We start from the raw sequence: 16,840 nt of genomic DNA, 5'->3' as shown, positions 1-16,840 counted from the left end.
GGAACAGGGCAAACCAAACTACAAAAGCCAATTCTTACACTGGGAAGGAAACAAGCTCCCGGGGACCGGTTTCTGGCATTACAGCCGTCTTCGGCCCGGTTTTCTTGAATCCTGATGGTGCAATGAGCAAGGGTCTCACATCTGAGAATACCCTTCCACGCTTAGGGTGGACAAAATATTTACAACAAGGGGTGGTGAGGGACAGAGTCTCTGAATTAAGCAGAACGCTCTCACCCAGTCAAGGGATCAGGGCTAGATCCAACACCGTTTTTTAGCTCACTGCACCATCCCAGTTTCAGAACCTGGCTGTATGCAAATTAGTCTGTTCCTGTCCCAGTGCATGATGGGAACAGGGCAAACCAAACTACAAAAGCCAATTCTTACACTGGGAAGGAAACAAGCTCCCGGGGACCGGTTTCTGGCATTACAGCCGTCTTCGGCCCGGTTTGCTTGAATCCTGATGGTGCAATGAGCAAGGGTCTCACATCTGAGAATACCCTTCCACGCTTACGGTGGACAAAAATATTTACAACAAGGGGTGGTGAGGGACAGAGTCTCTGAATTAAGCAGAAAGCAGCGTCGTGTGTAGACTCCAGGATCACCAAAAGAGTGCACCAACTGCGAAACGCTGGCAATCCTACACATGCAGAAATTATGCAAGAAACGATCCGTGTGGTTCTCTGCTTCAATGCAGATGGGAACCAACATGCAGACACACCAAAGTGCCAAGAGACACCAATCAGGCACTTCGCCTCTAGAATAGAAATCCATAGGTTGAAAAACCAGGGCAGGTCTCATGTTTCTTAAAACGCTTTTCTTTAAACAGGCTGCTGTACGCTAGCACATACAATTAAATTGATGTACTGACTTAGGTAGAAATACTTGACACTCGCCTGGTTAGAATTCCTTTCAGGAATCAAACATTGTCCTTCAATGCAACTACTGCACGGATATTGTTGTGACAATACTTATTCAATAAAAGTCACTATGGTCTTGGAAGTACTTTGAATCTCAGCTACTGTGAAAAATCACTTTAAAATTCCCCATCTATGCAGCCACTGTACACTTTATGTACTAACACCTTTATGACTGCAAATCCCAAATTGTGCCTTTATATTTTATTTTGTCACTTTATTTTTAAAGACACTCTAGTCTTAAACCATTGAAAGAATTGTGAAACAAGGCCATGAAGGACACCTAGACATTGTTATAACAAAACAGGTGGTGAAGAATTTCACTTTGTGTCTTAGTTCAGACATTGTTTTGAAAAAGTAGTGAGGGGGCAGTGGTGCTGGAACAATTTTCAGAGTAGGGTTGCTGCCATCAATGTTACATCATTGAATTCATAGGAATTGTGAAAAATGTAAGTGTCACACACAAGAATAAGTATAGCAATGCATCATGCACATTCAGCAGGAGAGTGGTAAGGGTGTGGTATGTAGCCGGTGCTGAAGTTTACTGTCGCAAATCTATCACTTTAACCGAAAAACATTTTCCATTGAAATGGCCAAAATATTCGTAATAACATGCAGTTTCACTGATAAAACACAGCGTACAAACGAGAAATGTCTCAAAATTGGGTTTCAGAAAATATTTATCATTCGTACATCACTAAGGGCCTGATTACGATGTTAGTCGAAAAGCCTGTAGGTTTAAAGTAAGACCGCTGTATTATGATGACGGCAGTCAGAGTTTAAACTGGCTGGGGAATCTGACTCAAGGAGCCTGTTGGAAAGCCCTCATAATCTCTTAAGGATGGCGTTTCCGCCCTCGGGATTATGATGTTGGTTTCGGACAGCCAAGCGTTAATGAAAAGAGCCCCCTTCTACTAATAGGGAGTTCCTCTAGGCAGGGAAATAATACACAGTGTAAATTCCTAGGGCAACTCAGGATAAAAACAACACTTAATTATAACATTTCTATTATATGGAGAGACACAGGCAAAAAAAATATTTGAAAAATACAAAAATAGTTCTTTATTGAAAATGTTATATTTAATATATATTCAAAAAATGCAATCTTAAAACAGACCACAAGCACACCACATCCATGTCATCATTCATACGAAGCAGTCATAATGCATACATCACTGGCACTATAAACACCTGAAATGGTTGTGATTCAAAACATTATGTACATAGCCAGAAGTTGAACATTGCCATTATGATATTGATTTCAACACTTTTACTCGGTGAGCCTGAGATGCAGGCTTTTAGTTCCTAAATTCATATCTGTTTCACTGAGTGGCTGTAGCTCCAGATAATTTCCTACAAGCGTTTCGGCATGAAAATGCCTTCGTCAGGAAAAGTCACAGCAGATTCAGGCAATATCTGTAAATACAAAGAACATAAGTATGCTGTCCTTCCTGAAATCACATTGTACATGAAATATCTACACATATAATTATTGCTTTGTATTTGGTAGACCATCACCTCAGAGAAAAGCAAAAGGAAGAGCATATCACTTAAATAAATAGCCCCATGGTGCAGTGGTAAAGGGGCATGCAGAATTGAATGTGAAAATCACAGAGGTGTGATTGCATGCGACAAATACGAAAAGTGCCAAGAGAAGACCCACACAAATGGTTAAAATATCCCTATATATGTGCCCTTGCGTCATGCGATGTTCATTAAAAACATCATTACCATATACTGTGGAAACTGTCCGCCAGTACACTTAAAAAATATGCAATGTCCTACTTGAAAGGGAAATATGCCCTGGTCTTCTATGTGAAACAAAAGAAAGAATGACATTAAGATGCCTGATATTGTAATGTTTCCATGCTGTAGGCATATTTGATGTATAGTAGTATGTTTATGATTAAAGTGGACAGGGTCCACTTAAAGGCTGTCTTTGTAGTATTTTTTTAAAGCAAATTCGGTAGCCAGTTTCTTGAAACCTTCCTACATGGAACAAGAAAACATACATCTGAGTCCTGGTACATATGTAGCCTAATGACCTAAACAGGCTTCTACAAAGAGATTCCACAAAAGAACAGCACAAAGACTTTTTTTTTTAACTTTTCTTTATTTTAATATTTTTTGCAACATGTACCTCCCACCCATGAGCCACCCCCCCCCCCCCCCCCCCACCCCCCGATCCGGTCATCTGTTTACTTGTCACAGATTTACAGAAAGTAAGAACAGAAAAAAAGTGAAAGAAAATGAAGAAGGAGAAAAAAGAAAAGAATGATGATGAATAACTCAAATCAAGAGAACAGAGAAACATCAAATTCAGACATATTTGGGAGTCATTGACATAAAAAAAAACATTAGATTATAATGGCATTAACTTTATATAATAAGTATAATATTCTGTTTTATAGTTCTTGATGTCGTATCCACTGTGTTAGGTGATCCCATATTTCTAGACCCTTTTTTTTCCTTTGAACTCCCTTCCTCCGATATATCGCAATCTCTAGAGTGTATGTGGCTAAGAGTCTTGCCCGCCACTGTGAAAAAGTCAGGGGATTTAGATCTAACCAACTGGATGCTAAGCATATTCTATAGACAGCCAGGGAGACATATATGAACCCCTGCATTATTTTTGGCCTGATATCCCCGTCCCTTCCTAGCATAATTTTGGCTACTGTGATTTCTATGTTTGTGTTCAAGATTTCGGATAAGAATGCTGATATTTCGCATGTAAGGGGTCTGTCTTTATCACATGTGGCAAATAAGTGGACTATATCGGGCGCTGGTGTCGAGCATCTAGGGCATTGGGTACCTTTACTTGTGCTCCATTTGGCTATCTTGTAGGGTGTGTGATATAATTGGAAGAAGGTTTTATAGTATTGGACTTGTAGTTTGGGTGACATTAAGAGTGATTGATAGAGTTGGAATGCCTTCTGAACTGACTCCTCATTCATATCTAGCTTATTTTGCCATTTATTTATATGTTTATACATGTCATCTGGTAACAAGGAGACTAGGTTGAGATATATTTCTCCTATTTTTGCGGTGATGTTTCTATTGAGGATTTCTGTTATTTGAATCCTGTGGAACTCCGCGCTTCCACCACCTTTCTTTATTAAAAAATCTCTTATTAGAAGGAATTTAAAGAAATCTCAGTTTTAAGCCGAACTCATTCTTTAATTCTTCGAATGATTTGAAGTCTGTTGATGTATAGAAACATCCACATCGTGTGATCCTCATATTCACCCATCTTTTCATATAGTTATCAAAGAAGATATCAGGTAGATTATAGTTCTGATGAAGGCTCGTACAATAAAAGTTTCAACCGACCCCGAGAAGCTTGCGTATATCTCTCCATGCGTTATATATACACTGGTTAATGTTTTGAAATGGACCTTTTTGTAGTGACAGTCAAAGGTAAGTCGCCATAGATGTTCACCCGTTTCTATACCAAGGATGAGTTCTTGTGGGGTCGGAACTTCTCCTTCTTGCGTAGGATTCAGATTTGGGGTCAATAAGATCTTGATATATTTCAGGAGTGTGGCCCACCAGTAGACCTTGGGGTTAGGGACAGCGAGTCCATCTCTTTCTTGCGGGAGCGATATATATCGGTAACCTCTGTGTGATTTTGTATGGCCCCATATAAATCGAGAAAATGTGTTGTGGAGGAGGAGCTACGCTGGCAAACAAGATGGCTGCTAAGGCTCCCGGCTCCGCCGACCTCCGTATCCCGCCACAAGATCCTGTACATTATCCTGATTTTACGCCAAGCCTCTGTGTGAATGAACTGTTCCGCACTCCGATGGTGAAATCCGGAAAATGTTATCGGCTGCTTTGACGAAGTTGCTTCGAGTTGAAGATTGTGGCCTACTCCAGCGGGGAAGCCGGGGCCTCGAGTACTTTCACAACCGGGCTGCAGTGCAAAAACATCGGCCGGGAGACCCAGGCAGGGTCCGGTCAATCGGAGTGGAGGGTTCTTTTATGCCCGAATTTCATCGGCAATCGTTTCTATTGCTCAGCATTGATGGAGTAGTGACTTCGCTTGCTATTGACTGTGGGTGGGGGTCCCTGTCCCGCAGACCCGGTATTGGTCCCTGCCGGAGTTCGGTGGGTCGGGGTCCCTGGCCTGTGGCGTTAACCGGGTTGACCGCGGGCGCAGACAAGGACTGGTCACCCTCCGCATCTGCCCGTTCGTGATCCTGTTTGTCCCCCTCGGGGATGCCAGATTCACCGGGGGAGGTGATTGTGACTGGTGTCGGGCGTGAGACTATGGATCGAACGGTGCTTGAGCCATCACTGAGGTCAATATTGGCAGAGATTTGGGCGTTTCATTCACATGTGGTTGTCTTATTGAACAAATTGGATACACGCCTATCTGAGATGCTCCTTGTGGAATCGGACCCTGCCTCACTGTTGGACCAAAATGATTCAGAAAAGGGGGTGGTGATGAACAGAGTGTCTGAATTAAGCAGACCACTCTTACCCAGTCCAAAGATCAGGGCTTGATCCATCACCGTTTTCTAGCTCACTGCACCATCCCAGCTCAGAACTTGGCTATATGCAAATTAGTCTGACCCTGGCCCAGTGCATCATGGGAACAGGGCAGACCAAACTACCAAGCCAATTCTTATACTGGGAAGGAAACAAGCTACCGGGGACCGGTTTCTGGCATTTCAGCCGTCTTCGGCCCGGCTTGCTTGAATCCTGATGGTGCAATGAGCTAGGGACTCACATCTGAGTATTCCCTTCCACGCTTATGGTGGACAAAAATGATTCAGAAAAGGGGGTGGTGATGAACAGAGTGTCTGAATTAAGCAGACAACTCTTACCCAGTCCAAAGATCAGGGCTTGATCCATCACCGTTTTTTAGCTCACTGCACCATCCCAGCTCAGAACTTGGCTATATGCAAATTAGTCTGACCCTGGCCCAGTGCATCATGGGAACAGGGTAGACCAAACTACCAAGCCAATTCTTATACTGGGAAGGAAACAAGCTACCGGGGACCGGTTTCTGGCATTTCAGCCGTCTTCGGCCCGGCTTGCTTGAATCCTAATGGTGCAATGAGCTAGGGACTCACATCTGAGTATACCCTTCCACGCTTATGGTGGACAAAAATGATTCAGAAAAGGGGGTGGTGATGAACAGAGTCTCTGAATTAAGCAGACCACTCTTACCCAGTCCAAAGATCAGGGCTTGATCCATCACCGTTTTTTAGCTCACTGCACCATCCCAGCTCAGAACTTGGCTATATGCAAATTAGTCTGACCCTGGCCCAGTGCATCATGGGAACAGGGCAGACCAAACTACCAAGCCAATTCTTATACTGGGAAGGAAACAAGCTACCGGGGACCGGTTTCTGGCATTTCAGCCGTCTTCGTCCCGGCTTGCTCGAATCCTGATGGTACAATGAGCTAGGGACTCACATCTGAGAATACCCTTCCACGCTTATGGTGTACAAAAATGATTCAGAAAAGGGGGTGGTGATGAACAGAGTGTCTGAATTAAGCAGACCACTCTTACCCAGTCCAAAGATCAGGGCTTGATCCATCACCCTTTTTTTTAGCTCACTGCACCATCCCAGCTCAGAACTTGGCTATATGCAAATTAGTCTGACCCTGGCCCAGTGCATCATGGGAACAGGGCAGACCAAACTACCAAACCAATTCTTATACTGGGAAGGAAACAAGCTACCGGGGACCGGTTTCTGGCATTTCAGCCGTCTTCGGCCCGGCTTGCTTGAATCCTGATGGTGCAATGAGCTAGGGACTCACATCTGAGTATACCCTTCCACGCTTATGGTGGACAAAAATGATTCAGAAAAGGGGGTGGTGATGAACAGAGTGTCTGAATTAAGCAGGCCACTCTTACCCAGTCCAAAGATCAGGGCTTGATCCATCACCGTTTTTAAGCTCACTGCACCATCCCAGCTCAGAACTTGGCTATATGCAAATTAGTCTGACCCTGGCCCAGTGCATCATGGGAACAGGGCAGACCAAACTACCAAGCCAATTCTTATACTGGGAAGGAAACAAGCTACCGGGGACCGGTTTCTGGCATTTCAGCCGTCTTCGGCCTGGCTTGCTTGAATCCTGATGGTGCAATGAGCTAGGGACTCACATCTGAGTATACCCTTCCACGCTTATGGTGGACAAAAATGATTCAGAAAAGGGGGTGGTGATGAACAGAGTGTCTGAATTAAGCAGACCACTCGTACCCAGTCCAAAGATCAGGGCTTGATCCATCACCGTTTTTTAGCTCACTGCACCATCCCAGCTCATAACTTGGCTATATGCAAATTAGTCTGACCCTGGCCCAGTGCATCATGGGAACAGGGCAGACCAAACTACCAAGCCAATTCTTATACTGGGAAGGAAACAAGCTACCGGGGACCGGTTTCTGGCATTTCAGCCGTCTTCGGCCCGGCTTGCTTGAATCCTGATGGTGCAATGAGATAGGGACTCACATCTGAGTATACCCTTCCACGCTTATGGTGGACAAAAATGATTCAGAAAAGGGGGTGGTGATGAACAGAGTGTCTGAATTAAGCAGACCACTCTTACCCAGTCCAAAGATCAGGGCTTGATCCATCACCGTTTTTTAGCTCACTGCACCATCCCAGCTCAGAACTTGGCTATATGCAAATTAGTCTGACCCTGGCCCAGTGCATCATGGGAACAGGGCAGACCAAACTACCAAGCCAATTTTTATACTGGGAAGGAAACAAGCTACCGGGGACTAAGCGTGGGCGGAAAATCCGTTCCGCTCGCGGATTTTGCGGATTTTCGGGAAATCCGCAATCCGCGAGATTTGCGGATTTCCCGCAAAATCCGCAAATTCGCACGCAGCGGATTTTTTTGGCGGCGCGCGGCGTTGGTGATACAATTTTTGCGGCGCGCGGCGTTTATCATCGTTTGCCGAGTTGTTTTTTTCGATAGTTTGCGAGTGCTGCGCCATTTTGGATCTTGCTGTGTGATCCCGCGGGAATTGGCGAGCGCGATTACGTCATCGCGGCTTGCCAGCGATAGTTTGTCAACGCGAGTACGGCGAGATCACGTCTCGCGGTACTTCGCAATTTGCGAGATTTGAGATGCGGCGAGCGAAAATATAAATTTGCAATTCTGCACAAGAAATCCACCAGCAAGCAGCATAAACCTTCTAGAAATGATGATTTTTATGTGAATAACTCCTTAGTTTGACATTTGCCTGCACTTTTTTAGCGAGGAGTCCATTTTGGGGAGGGGGCAGGGGGGTGGGAGGAAGGAAGTGCCCCATAGTCTTCAACTTCCTGTTCCTGTTCAGCAGGCTCCTCCCAGTGCTTTGTCCATCTCCTGGTCACTTTTCATTCGGATGTGGACCTGGAAGGATTACCTTTTGTGGATGCTGCTGGATCTTTGGATTTGAGGCCTTTTTGACTTTCTTTGGATCACTGTTGGATTAGAAATTTTACAAGTAAGTTTGTTTGGGGCATTACAGTTGCTGCAACTAAAATTTTGGGATTTTCGATTTTTGGGCTGTTTTGGGGCCTTTTCCCAGGGGTACTCAGTGGTGGGTGGACTGATTCTTTCTGTGGGTTGTCTTGAATTTAAACATCATGGAGGCCATAGATGAATTGGGATTGTGCTGATTTTTCTGTGTTTTTCGATTTTTTTTTTTTGTAAAATTTTGTGTTTTTCGATTTTTGACCTGTTGTTGGGGCCTTGACCAGGGGTAGTGAGTGGTGCATGGGGCCTAGTCTTTCTGTGGGCTGTCTTGAATTTAAACATCATGGATGGAATGGGATTGTGCTGATTTTGCAGTGTTTTTCGATTTTTGGGGGTGTTCATGGGGAGGGACATGCCATGTGGCTGGTGGCCATTTTGAGTGCAGCTACAGGCACTGGCCATGTGCTGGCAGGCAAGTGGCCATTTTGAATGCAGGCTTTGTTGTTAGGCCTCCAACCATTTTGCCTACTTTTCAACCTTTATTTATGCCAGGGGTAGTGAGTCTTGCATGGGCCTAGTATTTCTGTGGGTTGTCTTGAATTTAAACATCATGGAGGCCATGGATGGAATGGGATTGTGCTGATTTTGCAGTGTTTTTCGATTTTTGGGGGTGTTCATGGGGAGGGACATGCCATGTGGCTGGTGGCCATTTTGAGTGCAGCTACAGGCACTTGCCATGTGCTGGCAGGCAAGTGGCCATTTTGAATGCAGGCTTTGTTGTTAGGCCTCCAACCATTTTGCCTACTTTTCAACCTTTATTTATGCCAGGGGTAGTGAGTCTTGCATGGGCCTAGTATTTCTGTGGGTTGTCTTGAATTTAAACATCATGGAGGCCATGGATGGAATGGGATTGTGCTGATTTTTCTGTGTTTTTCGATTTTTTTTTTTTGTAAAATTTTGTGTTTTTCGATTTTTGACCTGTTGTTGGGGCCTTGACCAGGGGTAGTGAGTGGTGCATGGGGCCTAGTCTTTCTGTGGGCTGTCTTGAATTTAAACATCATGGATGGAATGGGATTGTGCTGATTTTGCAGTGTTTTTCGATTTTTGGGGGTGTTCATGGGGAGGGACATGCCATGTGGCTGGTGGCCATTTTGAGTGCAGCTACAGGCACTTGCCATGTGCTGGCAGGCAAGTGGCCATTTTGAATGCAGGCTTTGTTGTTAGGCCTCCAACCATTTTGCCTACTTTTCAACCTTTATTTATGCCAGGGGTAGTGAGTCTTGCATGGGCCTAGTATTTCTGTGGGTTGTCTTGAATTTAAACATCATGGAGGCCATAGATGAATTGGGATTGTGCTGATTTTTCTGTGTTTTTCGATTTTTTTTTTTTGTAAAATTTTGTGTTTTTCGATTTTTGACCTGTTGTTGGGGCCTTGACCAGGGGTAGTGAGTGGTGCATGGGGCCTAGTCTTTCTGTGGGCTGTCTTGAATTTAAACATCATGGATGGAATGGGATTGTGCTGATTTTGCAGTGTTTTTCGATTTTTGGGGGTGTTCATGGGGAGGGACATGCCATGTGGCTGGTGGCCATTTTGAGTGCAGCTACAGGCACTTGCCATGTGCTGGCAGGCAAGTGGCCATTTTGAATGCAGGCTTTGTTGTTAGGCCTCCAACCATTTTGCCTACTTTTCAACCTTTATTTATGCCAGGGGTAGTGAGTCTTGCATGGGCCTAGTATTTCTGTGGGTTGTCTTGAATTTAAACATCATGGAGGCCATAGATGAATTGGGATTGTGCTGATTTTTCTGTGTTTTTCGATTTTTTTTTTTTGTAAAATTTTGTGTTTTTCGATTTTTGACCTGTTGTTGGGGCCTTGACCAGGGGTAGTGAGTGGTGCATGGGGCCTAGTCTTTCTGTGGGCTGTCTTGAATTTAAACATCATGGATGGAATGGGATTGTGCTGATTTTGCAGTGTTTTTCGATTTTTGGGGGTGTTCATGGGGAGGGACATGCCATGTGGCTGGTGGCCATTTTGAGTGCAGCTACAGGCACTGGCCATGTGCTGGCAGGCAAGTGGCCATTTTGAATGCAGGCTTTGTTGTTAGGCCTCCAACCAAAAATCTGAACCTTAGTGTGTAGCATTGCGCAGTTCTTTCAACTACACTCATACATAATTTCACAGGCCAATGAAATGAACACAAAATCTAAAACAAATAAGCATAGTAGCAACACTACTGAGAAGGAGAGCAGTGTACCTGAAATGCACAGAAGATTTTGAAATAAAATGTACCTACAATGTAATGAGCAGCATTATTGCTCTTGTAAAAAAAACAAAAATTTGCAATATAATAACACAGCAGGAGAAAACATAGTAGTAAAGACATAGCTACTACTACTCACCAAGCCCGGGGATCTCAAGGCCAAGGAGGTCGAGCAGATCTCGCTCACGGGTCAGGACATCCGTCCAGCGGTGGGTGGCCTGGTTGTAGGTGCGCCAGACCCGAGAGTGGTGGTAAATGGCCTGGCACACCTTCTCCCACCGCTTCCGGCGCTCCCGGGCCCCGTACCCGGCACTGATCTTGCCGCCTCCCATGATGGTCCTGGGGAGGCGGCGCTGAACATAAAAAATGAGCTGGCCCACCTCCTCCGGGGTAAAGATCTCCCGTGGCATCACTAGCTCCCCCCTCAAACGCCCGCACGGGAGCCGGACACGGGGTGCGGGACCCTTCCCCTTCTCGGGATGCTTCCCGGCTCCCTTCACCATGGTCTGGGCGGAAAGGAATAAAGAAAATAGAATAGGGAAGAGAAGAAAAGAAAAGAGTTTACAAAAGTAGTTTAAAATTAACCAAAAGTAGCAGTAAACACAAAAATATAGGGCTAGAAAAATAGAGGGATAGATAATAAGTAAAATAGATAAAAAAAAACTTCAAACAAGCAAAGGATGGCAGAGATTGACAGAGGATACAAAGACCATGCCCAGAACCATAGCAATGAATGAGAAACAAGATGGCCGCGCCCGTTCACGACCCCGCGGGTAAGTTCGCGCGAGATTTTCCTTGCGAACACGCGCGAGACTGTACTGGCAAACCGCGGACTTTGCGAGATTACACTTCGCGCCCGGAAACGGAAATACGTCAGGCAAACAAGATGGCTGCGCCCTTGCACGACCGCGAGGGTAACTTCGCGTCTTGCGCTACGAGCGGCTCGCAAAAACGCACAAAACCTTGCCAACTAACACGCTGCAAAAAAAACAAATTGCATATTCGCACGAATTTGCGGCTTCCGAATCCGATCTTGCGCGTGTTCGCACCCCGCGAACCCCGCGAAATTGCAGAAAAACGAGTTTTTCAAAAGTGAAAGCACTCGGCAGGGGCAAGAGTTCAAACTCATCATTAGTAACAATTCCCGGTAGTGCTTCCTGACTGGGGCCCCTCCAGAATTCAGTTGCTAGTTGCAACAATTGTATGACCCTGCTCTGACCCTCACAGCAGGCTCATACAATAGCTACAAGTAGGCCACAAAGAAGGTCCTGGGGAAAAAAAATGCACTGCAACAGAAAGCAAAATTACAGATAAGGAAGCAGGTGCCAGACTGGAATTTTAAAACAGTGACACATTAATAAACTAACCCCAAATTAATTCATCTGAGTTGAAGCAGGGATGGTGTGCTTGCTTTTCCCCCCCATAATCTACAGTAATGATGAACCAGAGGGTGGCATTGATGTAACAGAGGGTTGCAGTGGTGAAACAGAGGGTGCTGGGAACCTGTGATGATGAACCAGACGTAGAAACAACATAATTCGCGACCGTTGCGCGACGAAATGTAAGTTCGCAATTGCGAACTGGTACGAAACCCTCGCGAACTGGCAGAAATCCTTGCGAACACAAAAAAAAAAAAAAATCCGCAAATTCGCAAGAATTCGCGGATTTTGCGGATTGCGAGTTCAAAAATCCGCAAATTCGCGAACGCGAGATCCGCAAAATTCGCTCATGCTTACCGGGGACCGGTTTCTGGCATTTCAGCCATCTTCGGCCCGGCTTGCTCGAATCCTGATGGTGCAATGAGCTAGGGACTCACATCTGAGAATACCCTTCCACGCTTATGGTGTACAAAAATGATTCAGAAAAGGGGGTGGTGATGAACAGAGTGTCTGAATTAAGCAGGCCACTCTTACCCAGTCCAAAGATCAGGGCTTGATCCATCACCGTTTTTAAGCTCACTGCACCATCCCAGCTCAGAACTTGGCTATATGCAAATTAGTCTGACCCTGGCCCAGTGCATCATGGGAACATGGCAGACCAAACTACCAAGCCAATTCTTATACTGGGAAGGAAACAAGCTACCGGGGACCGGTTTCTGGCATTTCAGCCGTCTTCGGCCTGGCTTGCTTGAATCCTGATGGTGCAATGAGCTAGGGACTCACATCTGAGTATACCCTTCCACGCTTATGGTGGACAAAAATGATTCAGAAAAGGGGGTGGTGATGAACAGAGTGTCTGAATTAAGCAGACCACTCGTACCCAGTCCAAAGATCAGGGCTTGATCCATCACCGTTTTTTAGCTCACTGCACCATCCCAGCTCATAACTTGGCTATATGCAAATTAGTCTGACCCTGGCCCAGTGCATCATGGGAACAGGGCAGACCAAACTACCAAGACAATTCTTATACTGGGAAGGAAACAAGCTACCGGGGACCGGTTTCTGGCATTTCAGCCGTCTTCGGCCCGGCTTGCTTGAATCCTGATGGTGCAATGAGATAGGGACTCACATCTGAGTATACCCTTCCACGCTTATGGTGGACAAAAATGATTCAGAAAAGGGGGTGGTGATGAACAGAGTGTCTGAATTAAGCAGACCACTCTTACCCAGTCCAAAGATCAGGGCTTGATCCATCACCGTTTTTTAGCTCACTGCACCATCCCAGCTCACAACTTGGCTATATGCAAATTAGTCTGACCCTGGCCCAGTGCATCATGGGAACAGGGCAGACCAAACTACCAAGCCAATTCTTATACTGGGAAGGAAACAAGCTACCGGGGACCGGTTTCTGGCATTTCAGCCGTCTTCGGCCCGGCTTGCTTGAATCCTGATGGTGCAATGAGCTAGGGACTCACATCTGAGTATACCCTTCCACGCTACTGTTGGACCAGCAATCTGCAGCCATTCAAGCCGCGGCCATTTTGACTCCGTGCGAGGACCCCGTGAGGAAGCAAGTATTGAAACCATTGGATGGTGCCCTGGAGGACGGTGTTCCCGAGGTCGTGATTGTACCGCCGAACCTTCCATCACTATCGACTTTGGGGGTATCGAAAGGCGTTCCCCTCCCGGAGACTTTTGTTGTGGACTTTTCTTTAATCTTATGTTCGTCTTCTCCTTTCTAGGTGACTTTACGACTCCGGGGCAAGATACATTGGGACTGTCCACCTAGGAGAGAGAGTTTTTCTGCGTCTGAAGTTCTTGTGGACTCACTGTCTACGAGTTGCCACGGATTGATTCTTGATGACTTCCTTCTCCTCTATGACTCCTTTGTGTGCCTTTCGGTCTTGCTAGGGGGGGTTTGTGTGCTCGTTCGGAAGGGTCAAGGTTAATATCAATTAGATTGAGACGGTTTGGAGTGGCTTTTACGGGTGTTCGACCTGCAACTGTTTGATTTACGAGGCTGGGCGGTGTATCACGGTGCCCCCAAATTTCTCCTATAAGGGTTGTCATACATTGGTCTTTTTGCGATGGGGGGTGGCTGTTTCTGGCGGGGGGACTAAGGGGGCTGGGAGCCCATACGGATAAGCCCTCCTCCATTCTTTTTCCTACTTTTAGGGTTTTAGTTATTTGGGGCGACAGGCCCGCTGCTAGTGGGGTTAGGCTGCAGCCATCCACAGGGGTGCAGGGTAGGGTTTGGTGGGGGGGTTTATTTTGCCTTTTTTTTTTATTTCTATGGGCTTTTTCTTCCTTCCCTTTTTCTTCCTTACAGGATCAGTATAGATTGCGAATCATTCTGATTTTTATCGTGTACTTGTATTTAGTGCTCATGCTTCTTACGTTATCCTGATTCCCGGGTGGGCAGGCCCTGAGAACTGGCTCTTAACATAGAATGTATATTGTATTGTTGTTTACACCGATCCATATGCTTTGGCGCCAAAGTTCCATTATAGCTGTTTCTACGTGCATATCATGTCTCTTGACCTGTCCCCCGTATTCTTCGGTTTGATTGTATGGCACCTGATCCGTTTCTTTAGATAATATAAAATAAAACCTCTGTCTCATCCTGTGACTTAGTTGTTCGTTCTAATACAAGTTCTATCCTGGATTGCTGCCGGACCTCAGGGTTGTCAGCTGATGAGCTGTGTCGCACTGTGATATAGTGGGTCTTAATTTTGTTTAGCGGCCGGCCCCTGCGGTTGTAGGCCCATGCTTGTATTTTTATTGAATGCTACAATAAAGGTTTTCCAAAAAAAAAGAAAGAAAAAAATGTGTTGTCTATTGCCTTGAATATGTGTTGATCAAAGTTTAGGCAGATAGTGCGGAAAAAATACAAAAATTTCGGGAGATAAATCATTTTGATCACATTGCATCTGCCTATTAGGGTTAGATGGAGGTTGTCTAATTTGCTAAGATTTCGTGTTGTTTCTTTCAAGAGTGGGTCTATATTGATCTTGACTAATTCGTCTAGATTCAATGTGATTTTAACGCCTAGATATACAGCGTTCCTGAAGATCCTTTCATTTCTGTAATTAACTTTTTTTATTGATAATTATCTGCGTTTTACCCTGATTTAGTTTATATCCTGAGATCGCGCCAAAGAGGCAAGCCTCTTTTTCCATCATTTTGATGGCCACATGAGGATCACTGGTAACGATCGCGATATCATCCGCATATGCTAGAGTCTTTGTTAATCCATTTGATGTCTTAATAGGCAATATATCCTGATTAGTCTCCAGTTTGCGGATGAACGGATCGATAAATATCGCGAACAATAACGGGGAGCACGGGCACCCCTGCCTTGTCCCTCTAGTCACATCTATCTTATTTGACAGTCCGCCATTTATCATAACGACTGCTTCTGGGTTATGGTACAATCTACGTGCAGCGTTAATGAATCGATCTCCGATCCCACTCTTTGACATGGCCGTCCATAGATATTGCCAGGAGACCCTATCGAACGCCTTCTCTGCGTCCAAGAGTATAAGCGCAGTAGGGTCTCCTGCGACTTCCTCTATGTCAAAGAGTGTGATGACCCTTTGTACGTGATCCGTCGTGGATCTGCCGGGGATGAATCCATGTTGTCGGGCTGATATGATCTTGTGAATAATCGGAGCAAGTTGACAGGCTAACAATTTAGCGTAAATTTTTGAGTCACAATTGATTAGGGTGATTGGGCGATAGGATCCCAGTTTAGTTGGATCTTTGTTTTTTTTTTTAAACACTACAATTTTAGCCCGTGCCCATGATTTTGGTGGTTCCCCCCTTGGAATACTTCGGTCATTAAGTCAGTTAGCACATTCTTTAGTGACTTATAAAATCTGATATAGAATTCGGCGGGTATTCCATCCAGTCCAGCTGCCTTCCCTGTTGATGGACAGCAGAATTTCCAACCACTGCGGTGTGTTCGCTAAATTAGCTTGGTTGGTGTATGACAATTGAGGTGCCGTTACCTGCTCTCAATCAATCAATCAAAGCATGTGTATAGCGCGCTACTCACCCGTAGGGTCTCAAGGCGCTGGGGGAAGGGGGTCCGCTACCGCTCGAACAGCCAGGTCTTGAGTTGCTTCCTGAAGGAGAGGTGGGCTTGGGTCAGGCGGAGGTGGATGGGGAGGGAGTTCCACGTCTTGGCAGCCAGGTAGGAGAAGGATCTTCCTCCCGTTGTGACTCTTCAGATGCGGGGGACGGCGGCGAGGGCGTGGATGGTCGATCGTAGCTGGCGGGTGGGAGTGTAGAAGGTCAGGCGGTTGTTGAGGTATCTTGGGCCTTAGTTGTGGAGAGCTTTGTGTGCGTGGGTGAGGAGTCGGAACGTGATTCTCTTGTTGACGGGGAGCCAGTGCAGGTTTCTCAGGTGTTCGGAGATGTGGCTGTGTCGGGGGATGTCCAGGATGAGGCGTGCAAAGGCATTCTGGATGCGTTGGAGTCTCTTCTGAAGTTTGGCTGTGGTTCCGGCATAGAGGGCGTTGCCATAGTCCAGGCGGCTGGTGACGAGCGCCTGGGTAACCGTCTTCTTGGTTTCTGTGGGGATCCACCGGAAGATCTTACGTAGCATGCGGAGGATGTTGAAGCATGACGAGGAGACGGCGTTGACTTGTCTGGTCATGGAGAGGGAGGAGTCCAGGATGAAGCCCAGGTTGCGTGCGTGGTCTGTCGGTTTGGGTGCGTTGCCTAGGGCAGGGGGCCACCAGGAGGCGTCCCGGGCGGAGGGCGAAGATCCCAGGATGAGGACTTCCGTCTTGTCTGAGTTCAGTTTCAGGCGGCTGTTCATCATCCACTCAGCTACGTCTTTCATCCCTTGTTGTAGGTTG

The 16,840-nt window shown here is 45.9% G+C and overlaps 1 long non-coding RNA gene across 1 annotated transcript in view; it reads right to left on the bottom strand.

Annotated features, from left to right (window-relative positions):
* Positions 1 to 1,950: 1,950 nt before the first annotated feature.
* LOC147749186 (uncharacterized) overlaps positions 1,951 to 16,840 on the bottom strand; it is a 28,337-nt gene continuing 13,447 nt past the window's right edge. The window contains exon 2 of the long non-coding RNA XR_015299746.1: positions 1,951 to 2,330. This is a non-coding gene — a long non-coding RNA (uncharacterized LOC147749186). The remainder of the gene's footprint in view (positions 2,331 to 16,840) is intronic.

The sequence above is a fragment of the Lissotriton vulgaris genome, chromosome 1_1 (assembly GCF_964263255.1).
Source record: "Lissotriton vulgaris chromosome 1_1, aLisVul1.2, whole genome shotgun sequence".
In the NCBI taxonomy this organism is placed as follows: Eukaryota; Metazoa; Chordata; class Amphibia; order Caudata; family Salamandridae; genus Lissotriton; species Lissotriton vulgaris.
The sequence above is the reverse complement of the archived record's forward strand: the minus strand, read 5'-3'. Positions and strand labels throughout refer to the sequence as shown.